The sequence below is a fragment of the Bison bison genome, unplaced genomic scaffold (assembly GCF_000754665.1).
Source record: "Bison bison bison isolate TAMUID 2011002044 unplaced genomic scaffold, Bison_UMD1.0 scf7180017864389, whole genome shotgun sequence".
Lineage (NCBI taxonomy): Eukaryota > Metazoa > Chordata > Mammalia > Artiodactyla > Bovidae > Bison > Bison bison.
In genome coordinates, this window is record NW_011494961.1 from 6141757 (window position 1) to 6157128 (window position 15372).

The following is a 15372-nucleotide window of genomic DNA, read 5'->3' on the forward strand; positions in this document are numbered from 1 at the left end:
TGGCCACCTCCTGAGAAGAGTTGACTCATTGGAAAAGACTCTGATGCTGGGAGGGATTGGGGGCAAGAGGAGAAGGGGACGACAGAGGATGAGATGGCTGGTGACATCACTGACTCGATGGACGTGAGTCTGAGTGAACTTCGGGAGTTGGTGATGGACAGGGAGGCCTGGTGTGCTGGGATTCATGGGGTCGCAAAGAGTCGGACACGACTGAGCGACTGATCTGATCTGATCTGAATCCACAGTAGTGGACTTTTCTCATTGTAATTTCCAAGTTCTACAAAAAAGATAGTAAGCCTACTAATTGATATACTTTTTGTATCAGAATTTGTACATGAATCAGCCAAGAAGCATTTTTTTTAAGAGTAACAAAGGACTAACTGACTGATGGACTATAATTTCTGTAGTCACTTTCTTTGTCAAAATTGCAGCTGAAAGCAGAAAAATTTTCTTGGCATTTTAAATAGTAAGGCAATCACTATTTTTCACTGTAAATCTGTTATGATGAGTTTGTCATTTTCTTGACTCTATAAATTTAACAACATTAATTTTTAAAAACAAGCTAAAAATATTACAGAAAATTTTTTAAAAATTGTCACCATTAGCTTTTCTATTTTTGCAAATGGAATATACACATTTGTTACTCAGAAATTCCACCAAAATACTAACGCTATACATTTTGCCTTTTTGTTTCCTGAATTCCTTAACTGAACTACAGAAATTAAGCAATTCTCATTTGACCATCAATTTTTTTAAGCTTAAATGTTTTCCTGTCTAGGCACAAATATCTAAAACATCATTTTTCAGTTCCTTTTCTAAATATTTCTTTGCCTCCTTAAATGATGTTATTTTTACCTATTTACTCCACTTGTTAAGAATAAATGAGACACCAAGAACCAAATTTAAAGTTTCATGGAAACTTTCCATAGTGTATGCGTTCATGCACGTCTGTGCTCCCTACCATATGAGAAATTGTAGTTCATTCTTAAGCACTGTCAATTTGAGTGCCAGCATCAATATCACTGTTGTACAAAAAGGCCACAGTCTGATTATAGGTGACTGGTAACATAATTCTGATCCTGGTTTCTCCAAATCCAAACTTCATACAATGTTCTTTTCTTTCACAACATGAATGAATTTGTAATGAAAAATGAGTCTTCTCTCTTTAAGTTTTCCTCAATTGCAAGACTTCCTTGGATTAATGTACGACCTGCTGTTAAAGCATCATCAACCAGACTTTAAAATAAGCACCAATTTTTACTGTGTTCTTTTTTTTCCACATCCCCACCTCCTCCTTACCACCCCAAGGCACAAGAGGAATAAATTTAATTATTTAATTTAACAAATTAAATTACCTTACTGGGAACTTGCCATGATGCTGTCCTTAGGCTCCCTGTCTAGCAAGACTCCACATATAGGTGAAAAGTTTTCAAATGTTCTTCTCTAGTATTTACACTAAATAGATTTTCTTGGACAAGATCCCAAATGGACTTAGCTTACCTTGAATTCCTAGCAAAAGTGATTTAGTTAATTTTGCAGCAATGATTCCATGTGCCAGTAAAATGCACAATCAGTGAGTGGGTGGTCAGTATGATATGTTCTTTCAAGTTAAAAATAAATTTTCATCAGAGAGAGTGTTTTGACTATGCTGCTTATCTATGACAGCTTTATAGATAAAAGATTCCTCCTCTGGGGCACCATTGAATATGAAATAAACCCACTTGGAAACAATTTAGTAGCTATAACTGTAATTAGTAATCCACATTTAACTCCAAGAATTATATAGACCTACTGCCAAAATTGTCGGTGGAACTTTGTGCTAAAATTTTCTTGGCTTTGGGAAACCTAAAACAAACCTTACTTTTAGTGACCAAGATATTTTCAAGCAGTCAAAAACTATGAAACTGCATTTCATAGTTCAGAATAATTCTAAGTGAAAATCCTTGATGCCCTATAGAGTGATTTTAAATGTTTTGTATTCAATTTTAAAGCCTTAGTTTGTTCTTGCGAATTATTTTGATAAGCAACAAAATGTTACCTCATATGAAATTCATTACTGCCAGAATCTAGAATATTCAAAATACAAAATAGAAAATAAATCTGAGTAATTAAGAATAAATCAGACCCACTGCAAATTGCATTTCCTTAACAAAAATTTTAGATGATAATGTTGTAGGAAAGGGGGCCTCCCTCCAGGGCCCCAAGAGTGGGCTCTTGTCTAACACTCAGAAAAGAATTGTCCATGGAGACACGTGCTGACAAGGCAAGAGACTTTACTGGAAAAAAGTCTCTGCCATCTGAACAGAAAGCAGAAGGGTAAGGGAACCCGGGAGAACTGCTCTGCTACATGGCTCACAGTTTAGGGTTTTATGGTGATGGGATTAGTTTCCGGGCTGTCTCTGGCCAATCATTCTGACTCAAAAGTCCTTCCTGGTGGTGTACGCATTGCTCAGCCAAGATGGATGCTAGCGAGAGGGATTCTGGGAGGTGGTCTGACACGTGGTGTCTCCTTTTGACCTTTCCCAAACTCTTCTGGTTGGCGGTGGCTTATTAGTTCCATGTTCCTTACCAGGACCTCTTGTCATAAAACAATTCATGCAGATGGTTACTAGGGAGCCTGGCCAGGGTGGGCAATTTCAGTCAGTGTGCTTCCCCTAACAATAAGAGACCATGCTATTTTGAACATTGGGAGAGTTCCAGAGTCTTATAAAATTATGGAGAGGGTTGTTTATTTAGACCCAGATGTGAACGTTTTTATAGACAATTTCTTGGCAAAGGGAGAATATATCATGCAAATGAATATCTAGGGGCTTTTCTATTAGGACTGAGAGATTTTCTGTGGACAAGGTGTTAGTTATAAAAATGTAAATCTTTGGGAGGCAAGACAGGACAGGAACAGCTAATAATGAAGCACACTTAGCAGAGAATATAGAACCTTCATTTAGCTAATGTCCATCAAACTCAGCAAACTTCCTATGTTGGCATTTTCTATGTAGGTGATTATGAAACCCCTAAAATTGCAAAAAAAAAAAATTGTTTTGTTTAATCTTCTGTTTCTAAGTCTTCATAGCTGGCTTTCTCTATGGTGTTAAATACAATTAATAACACAGAGGAATCATATTGTAATATATTAACTAATGTGCTCTCTCCTCAGTAATGCTTTCTTAATCTGTGTCCCTTCCCTATTCAAATTCTTTGAGATATCCTTGGCCTTAGGGTAGGGTTGACACTTTGGAGAAGAGAACAAAAGAGCGCGATCCTTGGCTTTGGAGCTTTAATGACTGAAATCCAGGCCTAGGACAAAAAGATCTGGAATGATAGGTATTTTCCAGTCAGAAGTAGTTTTTCCTACCCACCAACCCTGGACTAGATGAAGTTTGCCACTAGGAGGGAGATAGAACATGGAAACAATGGTGTTTGAGCTGCTCTGGGAGTCTGAACTAGAGGAGGGCTGATAACAAGAGGAGGAGCCTGCAGATGCGGTCAGTGAGCTGAGCAAGGGTGGAGACAGGGAGCCCGAAAGCCTCAAAGAGAATTCCAGCACCCCCTCCGCCCTATCCCCTCCCTGGGCTTTGCACAGAGGACACCAGAATAAAGACCCTGTGAAGTGGCTCAGTCGTGTCCGACTCTTTGTGACCCCATGGACTGTAGCCTACCTGGCTCCTCCCTCCACGGGATTCTCCAGGCAAGAGTACTGGAGTGGGTTGCCATTTCCTTCTCCAGGGGATCTTCCCGACCCAGGGATCGAACCCAGGTCTCCCGCATTCCAAGCAGACGCTTTAACCTCTGAGCCACCAGGGAAATTCCAAGTCAAAGGGTCTGACATAGTTGTGCAAAGTTCCCGGTGGTCCCACTGGGACCAGGAGATAGGCTCAGGAGAACCGAGAAAGCTGTCCTGCTCTGGGAGAGGCATTCAAAAGTCACCGAAAGAGTGGAGAGCTGAGATTATCTGAGAATGAAGACCATTCAGGTTTGAAAGAAATCTAAGTACATCAACAACCAGAGACCTGATAAAATAGGGTATCTTGATGGATGCTAGAAAGAAGAGATGACAACCACCATGACTTCAGTTCAGTTTAGTCGCTCAGTCATATCCCACTCTTTGCGACCGCATGAACGGCAGCATGGCAGGCCTCCCTGTCCACACCATGACTTGGCACTAGGTAAGCCTCCCAGATGGCGCTAGTGGTAAAGAACCTGCCTGCCAATGTAGGGGATATAAGAGAAAGGAGTTCAATCCCTGGGTTGGGAAGATCCTCTGGGAGGAGGGAATGGCAACTCACTCCAGTATTCTTGCCTAGAGAATCCCATGAACAGAGGAGCTTGATGGGCTACAGTTTATAGGGTCACACAGAGTCGGACATGACTGAAGCGACTTAGCAGGCATGCAAGCCTATCAGTTAGTAGGTTCAACCCTGGGGATGCAGGTGGATCTTCAATGTTCTGAAATCTCTAGGGAAACAATTTGGCAATGACAATGATTTCAGACAAGACATTGTGACCCTGAAGTATTAATCATACATTAAAGACCAAGTAAGAATAACCACACCAAGGTTTGGATTTAGTTCTTCTCTGATTCCAAAATCTGAGCCAACACACTTCACTAAAATAATAATGAGTCACTTACATATTATTCAATAAATAGTGTGGTGACAACTGCCTCATCATTTTGAAAAGAAAATTACTCCTTGTGTCAAAATAAATTCCAGATGGATCAAAGATTTTGAATTACAAAATGAAACCATAAAAGAATTCAGAAAAAGCATGGGGAAATACTTCTTTAATTTTGTAATGTAAAAGGCCTTCCTCAACATGACACAAAACTAAGAAACTGTAAAGGAAAATGCCAAAAAATATAAACAGAGCTAAAAGATTAATGGTAAAGGGAAAGAAAAAGAGTTTTTACTATTTTGATAAAGAGTTAATTTTCTAATTTACATAATGTTTGTACAAGTTGGCAAGGAAAAGTCCAAAGGAGGTGGGGGGGGGAGGGGCGGGGACTAATAGAAGAATGATCAATTAACATAAATAGGCAGATCTTCAGATATAGAAACAAAATGGTCAACGTGCAAAAAGATTCTCAATCTGATTGACAACTTAAGAAATGTAAAACATATGTAAGTTTTCACCTATCAGACTGACACACTTTTTAAAGGTTGTAATATCCATTGTTAATGCCACAGTGAGGAATTCTGACCCTTTTGATATGAATTTTAACAGGTGTAAATTTTTTAGTGCTATTTAGTAATAATGTTCAAAATCAGCAATAAATAAATATCTTTTTTCTAAACATTCCCATTATTAGGAGCTGACTCTACTGAAAAAATTAAGTTCCCATTGATTAAGAAGTTCTTTTCAGGCTTATGTATAGTAAGACTAAGCAAGAAAATAACTCAAAGGCTTATTAATGGTCAAGCATATTATTATGGTCAAGCATATTGTGAAAGGGAGTTTCCTGGTGGTCTAACAATTGGGACTCAGTGCTTTTTCTGCCATGACACAGGTTCAATCCCCCATCAAGAAATGAGATCCTGCAAGCCTCTCCATGTGGCCAAAAAAAAGGAAAGAAAAAAAAGCTTCAATTAAAACATGTAAATATATTGTGAAATCATCATGAAACATTATAAGCCATGTAAAAATGACATTATGTAGCCATTTAAAAAGTTCATTTCTCTAGCCATTTGATCAAATGAAAAAGTAACATATATATCAACTTTTATACTATAGTTCAACCATATTTGTAAAAACTTTAAATAATACATATATATATATATATATATACACACACACACACACACATAGATATAGTATCTGTGCTGATAGATGCAACTATATTTTCCTACAAAAGAATACATATGAAACAATGGTTACCTTCTTTGAAGAGATTACTGGGAACAGAAGTAGGGGCCTGAAAAAGAGAGGGTAAGTTTTAGTTCTCATAACTTTCTGTACATTTCATGCACACATTATTTTTATTTTCATTTTTAAAAAATTAACTTAAAAAAAAAAACAAAGACAGTGGAATTGTTTTGTTTTTCTTGGTTTAAAATTAAAAAGTCACACTTCAGTTAGTATGATGCACCTCTAGAGACCCAGACAGCTGCAGCTGCCAGCAAGGAGAGAATTTTGTCAGGCTTAGCCTAGTTCTAAATTACTGGTTTTGTTATTACACATCCCTGATTTCATTTTCATGTCCCAGACGACATCTTTGAACCCTAACTCAAACTAATTCAAAAGCTAAGTAAAAGTCAGTGGTCTAGAGGTCTTCTCCACTTGCGGTTGGTCCGTAATTAAGTCAATCGGTGAAAAAGCATCAGCATGATTTTGAAACTCCTTTGCCTTGTGTGTTGGCAAAAGGGATATGGAGAAGCAAGACATTGGCAAGCATGCTATCTACATTTAGGCAGGCAGCTCTATCTCACCTGTATGCTTCCTTTATAAATAGGGAAGCCTGGCACAGTCTGAGTCCCACCAGCCCTCCAGTCAACTCACCACCCATCTAGGGGAGCCTTCCCTCCATGCCCTCCTTCTTATTCTCTCCCATGGTTGCCTAACAATAGCTAGGTTTATTGTACCTAGCCTAAGAACAGCTAGGAATATTGTACACAGCATTGTTGTGTACAATATTCTAGCTCAGTCATGTCTGACTCTTTCCAACCCCATGGCCTATAGCCCTGCAGACTCCTCTGTCCATGGAATTCTCCAGGCGAGAATACTGGAGTGGGTAGCTGTTCGCTTTTCCAGGGGATCTTCCCAACCCAGGGATTGAACCTAGGTCTCCTGCATTGCAGGTAGACTCTTTACCATCTGAATCACCAGGGAAGCCCACTAATAATATAAGTACCTATATATTATATTCATACTATATTCAAAACAAATTATTTAGGGTAAATCCCATTATCATCACTATGTAAAAAATATTAAGTAACATGACTAAAGTCACATCCAGCTAATAAGGAAAAAAATATATATATATATATATCAGTTTCATATATAGTATGTTATATTATACACATAATTCACATTTCTAAGTAATGTACACAGTAGAAATTTGCTTTGTTAATTTTAGCTTCAGAAAGATATGGAAACTCTACCCCTAGAAAACCATGAAAAAAATCACTAAATTAAAACAGTTCTATTTCTCCTTTAACATGGAAGCAGGAAGCACTTTTCTAGTGAATAATGACAGAAGACTTTCTTCCGACTCTAACGTTTAAAAAAAATACATCGATTCTTTCCAGAATTGCTCCAGAAACAAGGAGCTTCTCAGGGCCACTCTGCACAGTTTTATGTGATTGCAGAGGACTCCAGTGAAGCTAAAAACAGCCAGAGCGCCATTCTATTGTATGCAGATATAATTGTCATTTCACTATTTATGCCTGGCATGTGGTTATATAGTGTCATCATTATCATCAGCAGAAGCAACAAAAATAATTCTGAAGCATGGTGCCTGGTGTTTTGAAAAATAGCATGAAAACTGATTTTCTTTACCTTATGAATTTTACAATTAAAGAAAGATAGTATGGATAACACAAACATGTAGGAAATTTTCTATGAAAGCTCAATGAGAATGGAGTGAAGCAAAAGGATTAACATGAAAGAAAGATTAATTTACCTTGACAAAAATATTCTACAACTCATTGCTGAATTCTTAATCCTAGTCTTTCTTTTGTTTTCAAAGCCCATGGGTCAAAACTCTGTAAAATGATATGCAGTTTAAAACAGACACACTAATTATAACAGTGCACAGTTCTTTCCCTTATCCAGTGGCTTCATTCATAGCAGCCAGGAAAATCATACCAGCAACAGTCATTTTTAAAAACTGTAGTTACCAGTAGGACTCTGAAATCAATTCTCCATTAAAGTGTGTTTATGGATTTGAAACAACCAAAGAAACGAACTTTAAGCAAAGCAAGCAGGCTACCATTTAAACTTTTTAATATTAGTAAATAGAGCCTTATTACCAATCAATCAAAATAACTTTAGACCAAGGGCTTTCACCTGGGAATAATTTTGCCCCCAAGGAACATTTTTAATTATCAGGACTTGGGTGTGGAGAGAGCAAGTGTTGCTACTGTTCGAGTAGAGAATTGAATATTCATATGTAGAACTCAGGGCAGAAATCAGGACTGGAGATATAAATTTGGGATTCACCAGTATATGTTAATAATTAAATTTAGGGACTTTTAAAAAGATTACCTCAGAAGTGACTGGCTATAAAAGGAAAAGTTACATAAACTCTGCTGCTGCTAAGTCGCTTCAGTCGTGTCCGACTCTGTGCGACCCCATAGACGGCAGCCCACCAGGCTCCCCCATCCCTGGGATTCTCCAGGCAAGAACACTGGAGTGGGTTGCCATTTCCTTCTCCAATGCAGGAAAGTGAAACGTGAAAGCGAAGCCGCTCAGTCGTGTCCGACTCTTCGAGATGCCATGGACTGCAGCCCACCAGGCTCCTCCATCCATGGGATTTCCCAGGCAGGAGAATTGGGGTGGGGTGCCATTGCCTTCTCCAACATAAGCTCTGCTATAGGCTGTATTCTCCGAAAATGGTCATGACAATATTTCCTATCCCACTTCCTCATATACAATGTGACTCTTTGAAAGTGGAGTCTATGTCCCCTCCCCTTGAATCTGGTTGGGCTAGTGAGTTACAACCAAACAAATGTAGTGGAAGTGACACCACATGACTTCCAAGACTAGTTCAGAAAAGGAGACCCAGCTTTCCTCCTTGTTACTTGGAAAACTTGGACTTGGAGCCATGGGCAGTGATGCAAGAAATTTAACGACCCTGTGACTGCCTTGCTGTGGAGGAAGCCAGGTCACATAGAGGTGCCATGTTTAGGCTCTCCAAATGTCAATCTCAGTTTTCATTGATGGGAATCTGAGCACTGCAAACAAGGGGCAAAGGTGAAGCTGGGGGCAGGGTGATGGCCTTTGGATCCCTGTCCATCTCTCAGGACCCTGCTTAGTGACCAGCCTCAGCATCTGGAAGGAAACCAAGGGAAACAATTTTCCCTCTAATTACTCAGTCAGTAATTAGGGAAAGAAAAAAAAAAAAAAGCTTTAAAATAATGACCATAATCCTAGTATCATTTCTCTGCTTAGTGATGGTGGGAACTCGGTGATAGGATAGAGGTTGTGTCTGGCACTGACCTATCTTACAGTCTGCTCGCAATGTTCTCCACTCAAAAAAAAGAAATCATCATGACATATCTATGAAGAAAATAGATTCATTATCAGCGCTCTGTTTTTCTGTCATCTACCTGTCTCCTTCATCACCCAACTTTAAATTATAAAGGCTCAGGTGCAAAGACATTTTAATCTGTTTACATATATTATTATATCACCCAGAGCTATGACTATTACAGATGATCAACTATTACGTTTTTGGACGCTCAGGAAATCTTTAAATCTTTACCATTGCTTCAGATTATTTGATGTTTATAATGATTGTAAGCACATTCTTTACCAGTGCTACAAGATGAGATGAGAAATAAATTTCATGAACCAGGAAAGTGCTTATTTATCTCATTTCTATTCTTCCATATATTACACTAAATTATGAAACTCTACCCCAAAAATTCAAAGGTGAACCATAATTAACATTGTTGGCTGCTAAGCCCATGGGAGGCAGCATCACAGCATTTCATGTTACTGTAAATGTTACTCTGTTCACTTAGTTCCTCGTTGGAATAATCAGTTATGAATTATTCCTCTGAAATAGAAAATAAACAGTTTAATAGTGCCTTTAAAGTTATTTATATCATTTATGAGTACTGGCTATCTGATAGTATGATGGCATTTATAAATAAGCATTTAGAAAAAACTAACAGTACTCAAAGGAAGAAGTTATTTCAGAAGTAATTATGAATCTTAAGTTTCTGTTTCAACTTCCCCATATAAAATAAATTTGATGGTGACCATTGTAGGTCTTACAACATTTTCACTTCCAGATCCGTGAATAGAGATGGTGGCATTTTCAGAAAAATTGTACTGGATGTAAAAACTGCAATAAATTTTCAAAGAAGAAGCCAACCTTCAAGCAAAATGTAAGACTCATATAAATATAGAAAAACAAATTCTAGGCTAATACCAAGCATGTTTCTTCAGCATATAAAGAGTTCTGAGAGTTATAGGAAAGTCTGATTTCACATTTTTGAAGTAGGTAGCACACTTAAAGGGTGAAATTGTAGAAGTCCCACCAGCTTGTCCAATCCCCACACTTTCACTTCTCCAAAAAAATGCCTATCACTAGCAGTTTAGGCAACTTGCAATATAAATAGTAGGAAAGGTCATAAGAAAATAAAAATATAATTCTACCATCCCTCAATTGCCCTCCTTCTATTCTAAAAGTAACTTCTTCCAAGGTGATGTTGGGAAATAAATGAGACCTGAACAATAACATTAATTTGTGCTTTTTAGTTACCTGAAGGAAATGTGTTCTCTGGATGTACACACACATAGATGTGTACACACATTGCTTTGACTAGATAACAACACAAGTTAAAACTTTTCAGACCACAATTTAATAATACATATACATTTCATTTCTTCTTTAATTGAAGTAAAGTTGACTTATTGCATTAATTTAAGGTGTGCTGCTGCTGCTGCTAAGTCACTTCAGTCGTGTCCGACTCTGTGTGACCCCATAGACAGCAGCCCACCAGGCTCCCCCGTCCCTGGGATTATCCAGGAAAGAACACTGGAGTGGGTTGCCATTTCCTTCTCCAATGCAGGAAAGTGAAAAGTAAAAGTGAAGTCTCTCAGTTTTGTCTGACTCTTAGAGACCCCATGGACTGCCGCCTACCAGGCTCCCCCTCCGCCCATGGGATTCTCTAGGCAAGAGTACTGGAGTGGGGTGCCATTGCCTTCTCCGAATTTAAGGTGTACAGTATAGCAATTCAATAGTTTTATAATGGTAAAGAATCTACCTGCAATGCGGGAGACCTGGGTTTGATCCCTGGGTTGGGGAGAGCCTCTGGAAGAGGGCATGGCAACCCACTCTAGTATTCTTGCCTGGTGAATTCCCATGAACAAAGGAGCCTGGCCGGCTACAGTCCATAGGGTCACAAAGAGTTGGACATGACTGAGCGACTAAGCACACACACACATACTAAGTTATTATAAAAGACTGACTATACTCCTTGCATGCTGTGTCCAACCCTTTACGACCCTATGGATTATAGCCTGTCAGGCTCCTCTGTCCATGGGATTCTCTAGGCAAGAATACTGAAGTGGGTTGCCATGACCCCTTCCGGGGGATCTTCCCAATCCAGGGATTGAAACTGCATCTCTTAAGTCTACTCATTCTTTACCACTAGTACCACCTGGGAAAACCTAGGATTGAACCTGGGTCTCCTGCATTGCAGGCAGTTTCTTTATCATCTGAGCCACGAGGGAAGCCCCATAATCCTTGGGCTATACCTTATATACCTGTGACTTATTTATTTTTTTAGTTTATACAAAAGTATTTAATTTTACATACATCTTCTTAATAGAAGTACAATTTGATTTTATTGTCCTTTGTCTTAATTCTTAAAGAAATGGGAGAATTCATCAAGAATTCAAGAATGTGGAAAATTCTTCAAGAGATGACAGACCACCTTACCTCCTCCTGAGAAATCTGTATGCAAGTCAAGAAGCAACAGTTAGAACCGGGCATGGAACAACAGACTGGTTCCAAATTGGGAAAGGAGTACATCAAGGCTGTATATTGTCACCCTACTTATTTAACTTATATCCAAAGTACATCATGAGAAATGCTGGACTGAATGAAACACAAGCTGGAATCAAGATTGCCAAGATAAATATCAATAACCTCAGATATGCAGATGACACCACCCTTATGGCAGAAAGTGAAGAGGAACTGAGGAGCTTCTTGGTGAAAGAGAGTGAAAACTCTGGCTTAAAACTCAACATTCAGAAAACTAAGATCATGGCATCCAGTCCCATCACTTCATGGGAAATAGATGGGGAAATAATGGGAACAGTGAAAAACTTTATTTTCTTGGGCTCCAGAATCATTGCAGATGGTGATTGCAGCCATGAAATTAAAAGACATTTGCTCCTTGGAAGAAAAATTATGACCAACCTAGACAGCATATTAAAAAGCAGAGACATTACTTTGCTGACAAAGGTTCATCTAGTCAAAGCTATGGTTTTTCCAGTAGTCCTTTATGGATGTGAGAGTTGGACTATAAAGAAAGCTAAGCGCCAAAGAATTGATGCTTTTGAACTGCTGTGTTGGAGAAGACTCTTGAGAGTCCCTTGGACTTCAAGGAGATCCAACCTGTCCATCCTAAAGGAAATCAGTCCTGAATATTCATTGGAAGGATGAATGATGAAGCTTGATGCTGAAGCTGAAACCCCAATACTCTGGCCACCTGATGTGAAGAAGTGACTCACTGGAAAAGACCCTGTTGCTGGAAGATTGAGGGCAGGAGGAGAAGGGGACGACAGAGGATGAGATGGTTGGATGGCATCACTGACTCAATGGACATGAATTTGAGCAAGTTCTGGGAGTTGGTGATGGACAGGGTAGCCTGGCATGCTTCAATTCATGGGGTCACAAAGAGTCGGACATGACTGAGTGACTGAACTGAACTGAGAACATCAAAATATCAGTTCTTTGGTTCTCCAAGACAATTTTGAATTCACGAAAGAAATTTAGAGGGTTTGGATGAAAGTAGTTTTTATCTGGAATTAGCAAAATAATTCTTTTCATTTGTTCATGATTTAATTCATATCAATAAAAATTTAATTTATTGATAATCAGTTCAGTTTGGTATATTTATTATATACATATATTTATATTATATATATATTTTTTATTTCATTGGATAGTGGAAAATCCATTCACATTAGTTAAAACAGATGTTATCACCATTTTGTAGGTAAAGAAGTTGAGAGAGAAGTAAAGGATCTTGCCTGAGAAAATGTAACAAGCTTTGGATGCTAAATAACAATAGGATCCAGTATTCTGGCAATTAGTCAGCATCCATGCATTGACTGTTGGAGTTGTCATCCTGCTAGGGTGAAAGTTAATTGTTCATTTTAATCAGTTTAGTGATCTATCAGTCACAGTTTAATCGTTTTAATAATTTAAAAATATAAAAAATAGAATCTACAGGTTCCTGAGAGCTTGAAAAGAAACTGAGCTGAAGGAAACGTGGTCTGAAAGGATACAGAGCCCCAGCGTTCACTGCAGCACTGTTTACAAAAGCCAAGACATGGAAGCAGCCTAAATGTCCACTGATAGATGAATGGATAAAGAAGATACGGTACGTACATATAGTGGTATCTGCTACTGCTAAGTCGCTTCAGTCGTGTCTGACCCCATAGACGGCAGCCCATCAGGCTCCCCCGTCCCTGGGATTCTCCAGGCAAGAACACTGGAGTGGGTTGCCATTTCCTTCTCCAATGCATGAAAGTGAAGTCGCTCAGTTGTGTCCGACTCTTAGCAACCCCATGGACTGCAGCCTACCAGGTTCCTCTGTCCATGGGATTTTCCAGGCAAGAGTACTGGAGTGGGGTGCCATTGCCTTCTCCATATAGTGGTATATTACTCAGCCATCAAAAGAGAACAAAATAATGCCATTTACAGCAACATGGATGGACCTAGAGATTGTCATACTGAGTGAAGTAAGTCAGAGAAAAACAAATATTGTGTGATGTCTCTTATTTTGGAATCTTAAAAATAATGATAGAAATGAACTATTTATGAAACAGAAACGGACTCATTTCACTTAGAGAATGAACTTTTGATTACCAGGGAGGCAGAGGGGGCAGGGATAGTTAGAGATTTGGGGATAGACATGTATAGGTTGCTATTTAAAATGGATAGCCAACAAAGACCCACTGTATAGCACAAGGACTCTGCTCAAAATTCTGTAATAATCTAGAAGGGAAAAGAATTTGAAAAAATACACATATGTTTATGTATACCTGACTCACTTTGTCGGACACCAGAGACTAACACAATATTGTTCATCAACTATATGTCAATATAAAATAAAAAGTTAAAAAGAGAGAAAGAGAGAAAACAGGTTTCCATATGAGACCCTGCTGCAGAATAAGTCCCAAGTAACCAGAAAGAGAAAATGCATGCCCACCTTTACTTTTACAAGATTCTCAAGTTCCATTTTACAGAAACTTATGCTAAATAAAAATTGTATTTAGCACCTAGATCGGCCACAGTGTAAGCATTTTTCATTTCAAAGGAAGGAGCTATTAGAACACGGAGGGGTACTGGCAGTCAGCATCTCTTACGACTTTAGCAAGGCTTTTGATGTGGCCCTGCATGATAGAGTCATCAACGAACTGGAAACAGTCTGGGTCACCCAAGTGATCCACAGCTGCACAGCTAATAAGCGGTTATCACTGGCTCAGTGTCAACTGGGTGGGAAATGAATAGAAAATCCCAAATGTAAATTTGTTTAACATTTGCCATCAGTGACCTAGAGAAATGGAGAGCTTATTTAAGTTTGCAGCTGGATAAAATAAATGTCTTTTCTGGCAGTAAAAATCTCAAAAATGAAGAGAAGATATAATATAGAATCAGAATTCCACCTATCTTTAATTGGGAAGAAAAGTAGTGGGAAAAATCAAGATCAATAAAACTAAGAGCAATAGAGTATCTTCGAAAAAAGTGATTATTAGAATATGTTACTAGAATGAAAAAATATGGCAATTGTTTGACCTTTTGATGTCTGCTTCCATAACCCAAGTTCACAGCAGGTGTACACATCCATGAAACACACACAGTATACCAAAAAGGAATAGTATTGAGACGGAAAAAATTTTGGTGGATATCTAGTGTTCTGTATAGAAACTTTTCTTTAGCCAGACTTAGAAATTTCTAGCAAAAGAATACAGTAGACTTGTTCTTGTTCTTGTTGTGTGTATATAATACAGGCTATATGTTTGCAGCCATGAAATTAAAAGATGCTTACTTCTTGGAAGGAAAGTTATGACCAACCTAGATAGCACATTCAAAAGCAGAGACATTACTTTGCCAACAAAGGCTCGTCTAGTCAAGGCTATGGTCTTTCCTGTGGTCATGTATGGATGTGAGAGTTGGACAGTGAAGAAAGCTGAGCGCTGAAGAATTGATGCTTTTGAACTGTGGTGTTGGAGAAGACTCTTGAGAGTCCCTTGGACTGAAAGGAGATCCAACCAGTCCATTCTAAAGGAGATCAGCCCTGGGTGTTCTTTGAAAGGAATGATGCTAAAGCTGAAACTCCAGTACTTTGGCCACCTCATGCGAAGAGTTGACTCATTGGAAAAGACTCCGATGCTGGGAGGGACTGGGGGCAGGAGGAGAAGGGGACGACAGAGGATGAGATGGCTGGATGGCATCACTGACTCGATGGA